Genomic DNA, 14,493 nt, shown 5'->3' on the forward strand with positions numbered 1-14,493 from the left:
AGATCAACATTTCAATCAATAGAGTCGGTGCAGGTATAATAATATTCGGTGAAGCAGAGTAAGGTCCAGATTCCAATTATTTCTTATGGTGATGGAGATAGGGTATGTTCACAAATGCAAATGGTAACATGACTCATATTTGTGTCCTCTCCTATACACACGCGCATGCACACACACACACATACACAGATAGAGAGGGAGAGTGTGTGTATGTGTTCAAGAAAGAGAGAGGTGATCTAGAGAATAAAGTCTATTTTTATGTATGAAAAATGATTTGAGTTTTCTCAAATGTTACACAAGGAAGAGAATGTCATTGAAAAAACAAATGCCTCTTTGCAAGGGTTTTGATAATGAATTCTAATAAATGAATCCCCTATCATTAATGCTTTAATTAGAACATTTAAGCAAAAATTTAATAAAGTGGAATGATTTCTTCAAGCTAACAATGAAACTTTGCTGATACCTGTGTACAGTGGAAACTGACAATAGATATTTTAGACATTTTTAAAAACGGTTCATTGAAAGTTTTCCATGAATAAGTGATTTTTTCCCCCTGTGTTGAAATTCACTGTCAAAATATTTGAGACTGGACACCTGGGGCACTTGCTCCCTTCTTGGGCACAAGCCCCCTTCTCATTTCACATACTGTTGACCCAATCAGTTCCATCTGTTATGGTCAGAACCCACGTACAGCCAAATTCCAAGAGAAAAAAATTGGCATCGGTACCCACAGTTTCACATCCCGTTTCATTGACCCCACTGGGCGGTCACCCTTGAATGCTCCAAAGTTTCAAAGAGCTGAGGCATGCCTGATGTCCCTCTGCCATCTTTCACTAAGCCTCAGGCAGGGTTCTGCCACATAGGGCTCATTACTGCTACTTTTCCAGTGTCTTTGCATTTTATCCAGGCTCTGACTAAGGCATGGAGAACTCTGGTTTTCATTGTAAGATTTCCAGGCATCAGTGTACAGATGAAAAAGCAATGGTCCCTTCCTGGCCCTCAGAAATTATCCTACACAAGCCAGTATTGACCCCTATTGACTCTCATTCTGCAGGCATCTAGAATCAACAAATTGTGTGTGTGTGTGTGTGTGTGTGTGTGTGTGTGTGTGTGTGTTCTTCCAACCTTTTCTTGGAAAGACCCTCCCCGTCGATTCTATTTGTTCCCATTATTCAAACTTAGCTGTGCTCTATGTGGCCAAACAAGCCATTAGATCCAATGTGGACCAAATCCCAGGGTCTTTTCTCCTGTTTTTTAAAAACTATGTGCACACAATTTTTATGGGCTTCACCTCTGTTACAATTGGGCATGCAATTCTGCTGAAGCCACAGTTATTTTGCAAGTCAGCGAGGCCTTCTCCAGCCCTGGGTTGGAGTTACATTGGTAACTTTGCTCTAAATTCCCTCTTTAATGGAAAAAAACATGGACGGAAGGCAGAGGAGCATAAATCTTACAAGTTGCTTTTCCCCCAGACCAGCCAGAAGGAGCCCTAAATGAAGACACAGTGCGCTGCTGGCCGCTGTATTCTCCTCATTTCGATTTCAACAAGCCGGTCCACCCAGAGAAGCGTTTAGAAGGTAAAAGGGGATCAACCAGTTGTTAATCCAGTTGTGACTTGGGTGTTGGGTTCACTTCTTCAAACGGCCAAGTTGTGTGTTGTTCTGTGATTGAGTGCCTTTGTCCTGACAGAGGTTTTCATTTTGTACCTTGCCCCATTGTTTTTGGCCGCAGATCAAGCCTCACATCTTTCTGGTCATAGAATTCTTTTCTGCAGGCTCAGGCCGCCCCGTAACCTGAGCCGCCTTCATTTCCCAGCAGACAGCACATTAAAGGGAGGACTGCCGGCCAGCTGCAGAGACAGGTGTTGCTCTTTAATTTACACCCGCCCCCCTTTATTTGTCCGAAGCATTCCTCTCCCAGGGTCGTTCACAAATGCCTAAAGAATGGGGCCGATTTTACAGGCGCTGGAGTGCGGGATTAAAATGCTTCACCTGCTTGGTAGCTTAGCTCGGTGAACAATGCTTCCAGATGTAGCGCGATTCTTCTGTTGCTTTGTTGGACCCTCATCAATGAGCCAGAGGGGGTGCGGGGCAGCACTATGTGTTTACAGACTCAGATTCCACCGCTGCTCTTTGGAGAAGGCTGACTCATGCAGCCCTCGGAGAAACTGGAGAAGTAAAGAAAACGCTATGATGACTGTCCCCTTTCTTCATCCATGTTGCAGAGCCATGAAAACCTGAACTGGTTCAGTCCTATCAAGTTTAATGTTGGTAGGGCAAAGCCAGATCCATTTTAATATTACATAAATGAGAAGGGTCGAATATCATAGTGTTTACTACAGATTCTGCTGTTACTTCAAATATGTGTTTGGAGTGTCATGATTTTCATTGGAGAATGAGCCCATAGGCTAACTGAGGTGTAGACATGTGGCCTATCACCATGATCCATTATTACATCTTCTGGGATTGACAACAAGGCTTCAGGGGGTTGTTTCTCCTATTGATCTGAAATTTACCTGTCAAAATCCCTCTTTTTTAAAACACTTGTTGACGTTTACTTATTTTTTGAGAGAGAGAGAGAGAGAGTAGCAGGGGAGGGACGGAAAGAAAGGGGACAGAGGATCTGAGGTGGGCTCCAAGCTGATGGCAGGAAGCCCCATGGTGGGGGCTCATGGCTCGAATTCACTGAATGGTGAGATCATGACCTGAGCCAAAGTCTGACGTTCATCACCTGAGGCAGCTGGGTGCCCCCATTAAAATCCCTCTTTGAGTGGCCTTAGTTTATTTATTTTTCTCAAGCCACCCCGATGTTGAACCCTCTGGGTCTTCACACATGGGCTTGGGTAACTCTGGTTATTTTCTCCTTTCCATGATTTGAGGTGGATGGGCATGTTTTCCATAATTAGACTAAAGGCTGTTCAGCACAAATCAGTATTCTCTATCATTAACAGAAGATATCACGTTTGTGATTTAGGTAACATGTGAAAAGTACATACTATCTTCCGGTGAAACCATGAGACTAGCAAGATGACCATAAGTTAGGATCATTCCTTCCTGACCGTCGGAATTGTCTCTTTCAAGATGCTTGGATGGGACAATGGCCACACAGGAGAGAACAGCCTGTTCTTGTCTTTTAAAAATTTCTGAAAGCTGGTGCTTCAGGAAAGTGTCACGTTCTTCATTGAAACACTGTCTTCATCCTTAAGCTCTGTCTTGTTTCCTTTGGGCAGGAAATCATGTGCAGATAACCCAGGCTAGTAGCGTGGCTTTGGAAGTGGCCTGTCCGGTACTTGTGGCTTTTTGAAAACACTCTGTCTTTGCTATATTCGGAAATCTCACACGGCCACAAAACGCCCTGCATGCCAATCATAAACATTATGAAGCACACTCCGTGCATAGGGAGTTTTTATAGGACTTCGTGCCTTTGCTGGAACATTTCTTCTGCCCATGCTCCTTCCTCATGCCCCCTTTTCTGACCTTTTACCTGGATAATTCCTACTTGTCTTGTAGCCCTAAATCAAGCCTCTTCTCATTCGAAAAAACGTTCCAGGCTTTTCTGAGTGGTGCTACACACTTCTTTCTCTCTTGGGCTCTTTCCTACACTTCCTTTAGTCACACATTACATGACTTTTGCTCTGATTTTGTTTGCTTTGCATCTTTGCTTTATGTGTCTCACTAGACCATGCATTCCTTGAGGATAAAGATGGTGTCTTATTTATTCATCTTTGTGAATATAGGTCATTCTTCATACCGCTCCTCCACCCCAACCTATCTCTCATGCAGCTGCCCAGCAGAGTCTCAGACACAAAGTAGGTGCTCAGTTAATATTGCATACGTTTATAAGCAAAGAGGTGAATGGATACATCTATGCTTGTAACTGATCTTGAAATGTTTGGAAGGACCAAGGCAGTCTCTAAAGCTGTGGAGGAGACAGTGAATGAGGGGCATGGAAAGGGGAGGCTCCTGGCTCTAGCTGCCTGTTTTCTGGGACTTTGCACCAAGTGCTTAAAATGGACCGGTGTTACTCTTCCCCCCTCATCTTTCTTTCCATCTTTGTTTTGCTACTGTGTTCAGGAAAGGCACTGATCAGTGAGACAATGTAGGAAATTAATAGTTTGACACCCTACCTCCCCTAACACCTGCAGGTCATAGTCCACTTAACTAGTATTTACAAGTAGAAGATTCACCTTTGCTTCAAAATAAAATAAGGATGACTATGTTGGTGCAACATAGATAAATATCAAAAAGCATGGTGTTTTCCTTCCTGTGCAGAAAAGTAGCTATTTTTGATCCCATGGTGTTCTCTTTTTAATTTTTTTAAACATTTATTTATTGTTGAGATACAGAGTGTAAGCAGGTGAGGGGCAGAGAGAGCGGGAGACACAGAATCCGAAGCAGGCTCCAGGCTCTGAGCTGTCAGCACAGAGCTCGATGTGGAGCTCGAACCCAGGAACTGTGATATGACCTGAACCAAAGTCGAGCCACCCAGGGGCCCCTGATCCCATGGTGTTCTTGTGCTGGCTTGTTTTTTCTTTCTTCTCCCTCTGCTCATCTCATGGAGCTATCAGCACACAACTTCATGGCAACTTTAAAAAATACAGAACAATCATATAAAAAGGGGTGCCATGAAATCCCAGTTTTATAGGGGAAGAAAGAGGCTAAGAGAGGCCAAGTAACTTACCAAAGGGCACAGAGCTGGCTAGTGGCAAAGCTGGAATTCAAGCCTATTCAGACTAGGTCTAGCGTCAATGCCACCAACTGTCATGATAAGCGGTCTCTTGTTCAGAAGTGGACTCCACACTGTGCAGAGGACAAATTATTATAGAGAAGGAAACTGAGAAGCCAATTGAAAGGATCCCTTAGAAATGCTCCACAAAAGGAAAGAAAGTAGAGAAAGTTAATTTTACTTGTAGTTCCAGACCCTGGTAAATTTTTTGAATGCTCATGCAATTTGTACCTCAAACTAAATAACAATATTTCCTGAAGTAACTAATTATGTAACTTGGAAAAAATCTCTGACTCTACTTAACTCATGCAGAGGCCCATGACATATGGCTTAAATGCCCAAGATTTTAAGTCAAGATACCTTTACATAGTAAAACTACTCTTGTTGTTGTACTCTTTCCTTCCTGCTTGGAAAAAATTTTAACATTTAAACCTATCTACAAATTGTATTTTTTTTTCCCAGAAAGCAGAGGTCACAGAGATAAATGTCAGCTGTCAGAAGAGCTGCAAATGAAGGTGATGTTCTTTGATAATGGTTTTGGAGAAGAAAGACCATCCGAGTGAAATCCGGTAATCCCGTATTTCTGATTTCATGTCTACTGAGACACTCAAACTTGAGTACAGACCTTGGTAAAGTACTGACTGCTGAAAGGTAGCTCTGTCTCCTGGGGTATCTGGAATGAGATCTAGTAGAAATTTTCATTCAACTTGAATAGAAAACATAAAAGAGAGTGTTCTATGGAACTCAGAAGTCTGGCAATGATGGATTTATTCCATGTGTGAAAGACTTGAATAAGTGTTCTTCCCACGGTTGATTTATTAATTGATTTATTAAGAAAGTCTCACAAGTTAATATTCCACTATCTGCTTGAATATAGTTATAAACTCTTAGGTAGAGAGCCCACAAATCAAATATAAATGGACATTCTAACACCAAATGTTTTTACATTTATCTACATATGTACCTATAATCTATGTAATGATTTCCTAAGCAGTAGTGTGCCTAATTTGAGTAGGATATTGCATTTTAATTTATTTTTAAATTTAGCTATTTCTGAAGAAGATGATCCTGAATTAATTTATGGGGAAATTATACTTCTTCTTGGAATGTGCTTGCCTAAATCTATAGTGTGAACTGTGCCCATTTCTGAAAGGATTCCTTTAATAATATTCTCTCGTTTATGAGACTCCATGGCATGAGAGCGAGACCAAACAAATTAACAAATTACCTGCTAGACATAGCTTAATTTCCCATCGTCCTAATTCTTAAAGATTTTTCAGATTTTTTTCAATAGGAGGAATTCCGTAAGATGATCAAATTTGTTATTTTATTGCTGAACAAAATTGTACCTGAGCTCTCTTAAAAGTGCTTCTTTTTGTTTAAAAAAAAAAAAAGCTATAGCAAATGAAAGGCATCTATTATATAACTCCCTGGAGTGGATCTCTCTCCTCTTAACTCAAATTTTCAGGAAGCTTGAATTCCTCCAATTCCATTTTAATGCCTTTTATTTTTTTCTCATTCTGTTTCAGTGGCAATGAAGAACAGCTGGCCACCATCCCCTGTGATAATAACCTTCATATCGTTGAAACTCGCATGGTTTTAGACCTGGCATTCCCAAAAACATCTCCTTGCAAATGATGTAGTTTATTTGGTATTTCCCCCTGTAAATAACTTGATTCCTTATAGCCAAACCTTCCAGCGACTATCAAATTTTGGCTCTGTGCAGTATAATGCAAGCATTTTCTGTCTATTCAGGAATGTCTTCTGAGGAGGTTTCACAATAAAATTTATTGTGTTTAATTTATGACATACAATGTAAGAAGAATGGAATGCTTTTCTGTTAGGATTTGCATTGATAATGAAAGGTTACCATAGTGCCGGTCTGCTTGTACCAAATTTGCCAAATCCTGAACGGGATGCCAATTAGAAGGCGGTAATGTTTCTCACTGCAACAGATTGAGACCAATACCTGGTGGTAAGGACCTGTCGCTGTTGGCTGGACCCTACTTCTAATTGGGAAAGAAGGCAAATGCTAGATCAACTCGAGTGTTTATGAAGTGATATCTATCATTCCCAGCACCAGCCACACCCCAAGAGAGCTGAGGAAGTGATTCAGTCTTTCTGAGGTCATCTTTTCTCTCAGTTATCTGGGTAGCCAAAAGTCTGAAAAACGCTCACATTTTGCTCTCTTTAGGAAAAAACAACATTGATTTTAGAGGCTTTTGTTATGGAGGCCAGGGGGATTTTCCCATTACAGCAAAGAGGAAGCTGGGTTTGGATTGGGAAGCCAGACTTTTCTTGGCCTGAGTTTCTCACTTGAATGGGATTCTGGTTTGCCCCCTCCTCACCTCTCCAACCCCCAAGCAGCTAGAAGCCCCACCTCCTCCCTTGGACCATATGGGGAAGCTGGCTCAGTGGCTGTTATTCTACGGACTCCAAGTTCACACAGCTGTTCATTCCCTGCTTAATGTACCGGTAATTACAGCAATGTGCTCTCTTCTTTTTCCAATCATGTAACTTTCTTCTAATGGAAAATGATTTGTTTTTAACAACTTCCATACATTTTGTTCTTTAATAAGAAAGGGTGTCTTGTGGTACTGGGGGGTTGAATTCTCTCTATAAAGCAAAAGTCTCTGTATCAGTTTTCAGCTCCATAGGAGGGCTCCATGGGACTGCCAAAATTGAGGTGAGGGGGACTTAAGTGGGTGTAACTAACTTGATATGAATAGGTCAGTTGGGAAACAAAGCAAGCTCATCGCCTTCTGCACATGGAGGTGGTGAAAGAACATTTTTAAAAAATGTGAAACTGGGAAAAATCAAAAGTACAAATTGAGCTCTTCTTTCATAATCCAAATTCAGTGTACTCTCAAAGGATTTTTAAAACAAATATCTGAAAAGTTTTTTTACTTATCTTAGTTCTCTCTTTTGGAGCATGTAAATTTCTTGCTTTGATGGTCAGCTTGGGTGGAGACTCGAAGGGTAGCAAGAGATCCATCTTTCCCTTGAGCCTTGCCAAACTCTGGGGCACAGATCAAACGTGTGTGTGTGTGTGTGTGTGTGTGTGTGTGTGTGTGTGTGTGTGTGTGCGCGCGCGCGCGCGCGTGCACGCATGCGTGTTCACATTATCGTTTTGTTTGTGGATAAAATATATCACCCTTGGAATCTTTGCCCTTTTAGCTCCCTAAATGGCACTGGGAATCACTTCTAGAGGATCATTTTTAAAGCAAAACTTTTCCAACTCAGAATACTTTATAACGGGGCTTTTATTTTTTAAAAAATTAATCACCAGTAGTAGCAAAGAAAACCAAATCAAATCCCTGTGTGTGGATGGAAATGCTAGTTCTTTACAATACATAAAGCTAATTTGATCTGAAGGATGAGAGCAAAATGAATGCTTCCTTTATATGAGAATTCAAAATTCAAGGAAGCTGAAGTCATGATAGACTATGATTGCAAATCAAATATGGCTCGTTTGACATTTTAAGGATTCATGGAATGTAAGATTTAGCTGAAGTTATAAAATAGGTATTCTGAGCCCCAAATCCTTCGGTGCTGAAATGTATCCATATCTCCTAGGGGCATTAATTTTATTACTTGCGTATTCCCTTTACACCAATCATGGAGATGCCTGCCAGAAACCGCCTGCCTTCTGCTCTGTCCCTCTTGCCCGGCTCCCCTTCCAGAAATCTCTCGGTTTTTCTTAGCAATTCCTTCAGAAATTTGATGACACCAAAGTGAGGACATTTACAATACTCGTGTTGGAAGTTGAAAGTAAGCAGCTTCCAAATGTACAATCATAGCGTTTGGCGAGACAGTTGGTTTCCCCAGAACTACCACAGCCAAGGCAGCACTTTTGCTCCTCTGTCTTTAGTCAGAAGCTACATATGTGGCGAACCACAACCAGGGATTCTGTGCTTCCTACTCATGAATGCAGCACGTAAGCCTACATTTGATTTCACCCTTTTGGAAACCATTATTTCCAGCCTTATGAAAAGCAAAAATTCTGTTTACTCTACTTAAGCAAGTGTTGAGAATGAAGATCTTCAGAATGAGTACCAAGACTCTAACCCAGCTGTCTTTCTTACCTCAGATTCGATTTCCTCAGACGAGGAAGCTTACATCAGTAGCTTCCAGATCTTATTTTTGAAGGTTTAAGTTATTTTGATATCCATTAGACCGTCAAAACTATAAAAATGATCTGATGAACATCGGAATAAGAAGTTGTATGATAAATAATTGTCTTCATCCTCCTTATTCATTTAGCAAGTACTATTTTGACTTTTCCAGTTGTATTGGGGAATCACTGACCAATTTGTGGATATTTAAAATTACAATGTGATGATTTGATATACATTCTGAAGGTTTGCCACAGTCAAGTTCATTAACACATCCATCACCTCACACAGTTACCTTTTATTATGTGTGTAATGATAATGATTAATGAAGATCTACTCTTTTTGCAAATTCTAAGGATGCAAAACAGAACTGTTAACTATAGTCACCATGTTATAGATTGGATTCCCAGGACTTATTGGTTTTAGAACTGAAACTGTATCTTTTGACCAGCATCTCCCCATTTCCTCCATCCCCAGGCTGGCAACCACCATTTTACTCTCTGTTTCTATGAGTTCATTTCTTTTTTTTTTTATATTTCACATATAAATGATACCTTACAGTATTGGTTCTTCTCTGTCTCCTTTATTTCACTTAATATATGCCCTCCAGTTTCATCGATGCTGTTGCAAATAACAGGATTTCTTTCATTTACTTTAAGGTGAAGACTCTTGCACTGTATATGTGCCACATCTTTATCTATTCATCTGTTGACAAACACTTAGGTTAAATTTCCAAAATTGGCTATTGTGAATAATGCTGCAATAAACATGGAAGTACGTTTTTCAAGGTAATGACTTTTCTTTTCCTTTGGGTATGTACCCGGAAGTGGGGTTGTTGGGTCATGTGGCAGTTCTATTTTAAATCTCGTAGGGAGCCTCCATACTGTGTACATGGTGGCTGCACCAGTTTTGTATCCCCACCAACATTACACAAGGGTTCCCTTTTCTCCACATCCTCTCCAGTGTTTGTTCTCTTTTTGATAATGGACTTCCTAATAGATGTGAAGTAATATCTCACTGTGTTTTTATTTGCATTTCCCTGATGATAAGTGATGTTGAGCACTTTTTCATGTAACTGTTGGCCATTTCTATGTCTTCTTTGGAAAAATGTCTATTCAAGTAGTTTGCCCATTTTAAAACTGATTTGTTTTATTTTATTTTACTTTATGTGCTATTGAATTGGATATATATATTTAGATATTAATCCCTCACCAGACACATTGTTTGGAAATATTATTCCCATTCCATTGGTTGCCTTTTTCATTTTATTGATTTTTTTTCCTTGGGGCACATCTTATATGTGCCACATATATAAGTCCCTTTTTAGGACTAAGAATTCACCAGTGAACAAAACAGACAAAAACCTGCCTCATGCAAGTTACAATTTAGTAAGAAGAAACAGACAAAATAGATCATTAAAAATGAGCTAAATAGCAGTAAGAGCCAAGAAAAGAAAGTATTGTAAAAAAGACAAAAAGCAACGGGTTACAATTTTACCTGAGGTGGCAGAGAAGACCTCACTAATGCTGACTTTTAGCATATGTTTGAAGTAAGTGAGATACATACTACTATATGGATATCTGAGAAAGCTGTCCAGGCAAAAGGAGTAGCAAGTGCAAAGGTCCTGGGAAGGTATAGATCTAGTGTGTTTAAAGAGTAACAAGGAGATCAGGGTGCCCGGAGTGTACAATGGGGCAGATGTTAAGAAATAAAGTCAGAAAAGTAGGAAGGAGCCAGATCACGCGATGCCATAGTTTGTTATAAGGACTTTAGCTTTTACTTTGAGATAAGGGAAGCCATTGGAGACTTTTAAGCAGAAAAGTGACAGAGTCCAACATACCTTTAAACAAGATCATTTGGGCCGTTATGTTGAGAGTTGATTCAAGGACAGTAGGAAAGGGAGCAGACCCCAGTCAAGGAGCTGTTATAACAAACGGGGTAAGAGCCCAAGGTGGAAACACAGAAGTGGTAGATATTAAAGGAGCTCCTACTGTTTACCGGGCACTCTTGTAGGCCTTGTGGATATAGCAGAGGGAAAACTGAGACTCTGGGATTTATTTTCCTCTGAGAGGAACCAGACAATTCACAAATAAACCAATACAGATAAGTCTTATTGGTGATAAGTCTTATTGAATGAAACCCCAAAGGAGCTCTGGAATGTGTTCCCCAGAAACAACCCAGCTTTTGATGTCAAATACCTGAAAATGAAAGAATGCCTGCAAAGGGGAGACTGGAAAAGCAAGCCGTGGCGTAACCAAACAGAAAATATCATGCAGCAATGAAAATGAATAGCTGTAACTAGATACAACGTGGCAGGTGGATCTTAGCATTATAAATGTCAGTGAAAATAAGTTCATAGATATTAAAAACATCATGATGCATGTTTCATAAAGGCAAAAAAGTGTACAGCCTGGATGTACACTTTTAATGGGATACACATAGATGTTTGAAATAATATAAAATAACTTTTCCAAAACTGATACTATAAGATTTGGGATTGCAATGATCTTGGATGAGGGGAGACCAGGAAATGCTTGGAGTGACTACATGGGACTCCTTGAGCATTCCAGCTTTTATGTTGGAGGTTGGAGTCATAAGTTTAAGTATATTGTTTTGATGGAAACAAAAAAAGAAGAAAGGAAAGCAAAAAAGGAGAGAGGAAGGGATGGGGGGAGAGAGGGAAGCACTTATAGGCATTAATACTGGGTGTATGTCATGAAGCACATATTATTATTGATCTGATTTTATGTCCCTGGGGTAAAGGGTTGGGGAGAGTTATCAGGTAGTTATTTGTAGTTTATTCACTTGTTTTTTTGATGGAGTTGTTAAGTAAGCCCTCTGTAAGGAAATGACAGGTGAGCAGAGATGTGGATGGATTGAGGAAGAAGTCAGAAGGAAAAGGAGAGTGTGTGGTTGGGAAGAAGGAAGAGAGAGGACCAGTGCCAGGTGGATCAGGGAGGCAGCAGGAGTAGGTCTTCCTGGCCATCAGGCCATGAAAAACACTTTGAGGTTTACTCCAAGGGAACCTGGAAAAGCACTGGAAGCTTCTGAGGAGGAGAAACATTACCTGTTGTATGTTTTAAAAGGGTCATTCCTGGGGCACCTGGGTGGCTTAGTCTGTTGAGTGTCCAGCACTTGATTTCTGCTCAGGTCATGACCTCAGCATTCCTGAGATCAAGCCCCACATCAGGCTCTGTACTAACAGTGCAGAGCCTCCTTAAGATTCTCTCTCTCGCTTTCTCTCTGTCCCCCTCCCCGCCATGCTCGCTCTCTCCCAAAATAAATAAATAAACATAAAAAATAAAAAATAAAATAAAAGGATCATTCTGGGGGCACCTGGGTGGCTCCATCGGTTAAGTGGCCAACTCTTGATTTCAACTCAGGTTGTGATCTCACACGTCATGAGATTTTAGTCCCACATTGGGCTGGGCTCTGTTCTGACAGTGCAGAGCCTGCTTGGGATTCTCTCTCTCTCCCTTTCTCTTTGCCCATCCTCCACTCTCCTCCTTTTTTGTCTCTCAGAATAAATAAATAAGCACTAAAAAATAAAATTAAAATTAAAACAACAAAAAAGAATCATTCCTGTTGTGGTGTGGGAATGCATATATCAGCACTTTTTCAGCACATTTGACATTTGGGGCTGAATAATTCTTTGTTGTGGAGGGCTTTCCTGCACATGGTAGGATGTTTAGCCGCATCCTTGACCTCTTATAGACTGATGGCACCCTCCATCCACTTGTAACTGCCAAAACCAACTGAGACATCGTCTAGCGTCTTCTCAGAGTAGACTCACCCCTGTTGGAGAATTACTGGAGAACATAGAAAATTACAGAAGCAGGGAAAGGACATTGGAGAAAGTTGCTATATCCACTGGAGACCACAGCTGTAACTAAGGTAGTACACTCGTCTATCCCACTTTTCTTTGAATTTACTTATTTGGGTTTTTTTTTTAATTTTTAATAGCATTTATTTTTTTTTCAGCTTCAGTGAGGTATTATTTACAAGTAAAACCATAAGAAGACATTCAAGGTGTGTGTTGTGCTGATTTAACACGTGTGGACATTGTGGAAGGAATCCTCCCATCTAGTTGATAAATGCCTCTATCGCCTCACATATTTACCTTTGGTGTGTGGGTGAGAATATTGAAGTTCTGTTCTCTTTATAATTTTTAATAATTCAATACAGTGTTATCAACTCTAGTCAACATATTATGCATCACACCCTCAGACCTTACTTGTCTTATAACATGGCCCCCTCTTTTTGTAAATACACATTTTCATAGTTTGGGTTTATATCCACATGTCTGGAATTTGTACAGGTTGAGAGTACTTTGAAGCCTTCAGAGACATAAAGTCAAAAATGCATTCACACTCAAAACAAATATTTTTCAGGTGCTATAGAAACAGGATATTTGAGCATGAAATCATCCACATGGTTGTTCTTTAAGGACTAGCTCTAAACTATCCATTTCTTCTCTTGTTTTTGTCAAGTCTGGTGATTCATTTTCTGACTCACATTCAGGTGAGTTCTGAAGCTATGAAACAAGGACCTCTTCTATGCTCTAGCTTTGGTCAATCATTTTGTTTTGTTTATTTATTTATTTTGAAAGAGAGAGAAAGGGCAAGTAGGCAGGGTGAGAGAGATGGAGAGAGAATCCTGAACAGGTTCTACGCTGAGCACGGAGCCCGATGCAGGGCTCGATCTCACGACTGTGAGAGAATGACGTGAGCTGACATTAAGAGTCTGAAACTTAACTAACTGAGCCACCCAGGTGCCTTTTAGCTTTGGTCAATCTTAAAGTCATCCAACTGGCAACAGTTTTAACACAGAGCACCGTTTAAAGAAAATATCACAAGCACACTACTCATCCATGAAATGTTTACTTCTGAGGGCAAGTTTCTTCCAGAAGGTCCAGGAAGCCATGACTGAGATCATTCAAGAATCAGCCTTGTGCTCCAAACACAGTAGGGTAGGAGAGTCAGATGAGAATTGTATTTTGTGCAGGATGCTGAGGCAAAAGACAAGATCCTTGACCTCAGTAGTACAGGGATTAAGGAATATTGGAGAACTAGTAATAGCAGAGCCAGAGAACAGAGTTGACAGCAGGACCCTTGAGCTCTTTCCCGTGAGGACTCAGTTCTGTTCTCACAAAGGCCAGGCATCTGAAAGGTAGAAATGTAAACACAAGGACACCGAGTGGCCTTTGGTCTGAGAGTGAGCTGCATGAGCTCTGAGTAAACAGTTTAGGATTCCCAGAGCAGTACTGGGAAACAGTTTTACAGGAGAGACAAATCATCCATATGCAGAAAATGCAATGCCACCGAAGCAAATCCAACTTCCCTGACAGGGAGAATGTAATTAAATTTTTCAGGTCACAGTGTTAGCAGCCCCTGCTGCTGGGGGTCCTAGCTCATGCTTGTCACTGGTGGTTTACCAGATGACATTCTCTGTCGGGCCTGATGTGTTAAGGCAACCTGGCTTTGAAGAGGAGGTCGTAGTGCGCAGGAGAGAAAGAAAAAGCATGGATGAGGCTGTGGTTTCATTTGCAGAAGTTGACTTAACCCCTCAATAGCCACATCAAAAATCAGTAGCCCACACCGTGCTTGGCTTTTCCAAAAGAATGACTCTAAGAGTGCCTGGGTGGCTCAGTTGG

At 40.7% G+C, this 14,493-nt stretch overlaps 1 long non-coding RNA gene across 1 annotated transcript; it reads left to right on the forward strand.

Moving 5' to 3' along the window:
• The first annotated feature begins 1,428 nt into the window (after window positions 1-1,428).
• LOC115286345 lies at window positions 1,429-6,539 on the forward strand. Its single transcript, XR_003906012.1, has 3 exons — window positions 1,429-1,577; window positions 5,188-5,294; window positions 6,255-6,539. It is a non-coding gene; the product is annotated as an uncharacterized LOC115286345 (long non-coding RNA).
• The last annotated feature ends 7,954 nt before the right edge of the window (window positions 6,540-14,493 follow it).

This window comes from Suricata suricatta, chromosome 3, assembly GCF_006229205.1.
Source record: "Suricata suricatta isolate VVHF042 chromosome 3, meerkat_22Aug2017_6uvM2_HiC, whole genome shotgun sequence".
In the NCBI taxonomy this organism is placed as follows: domain Eukaryota; kingdom Metazoa; phylum Chordata; class Mammalia; order Carnivora; family Herpestidae; genus Suricata; species Suricata suricatta.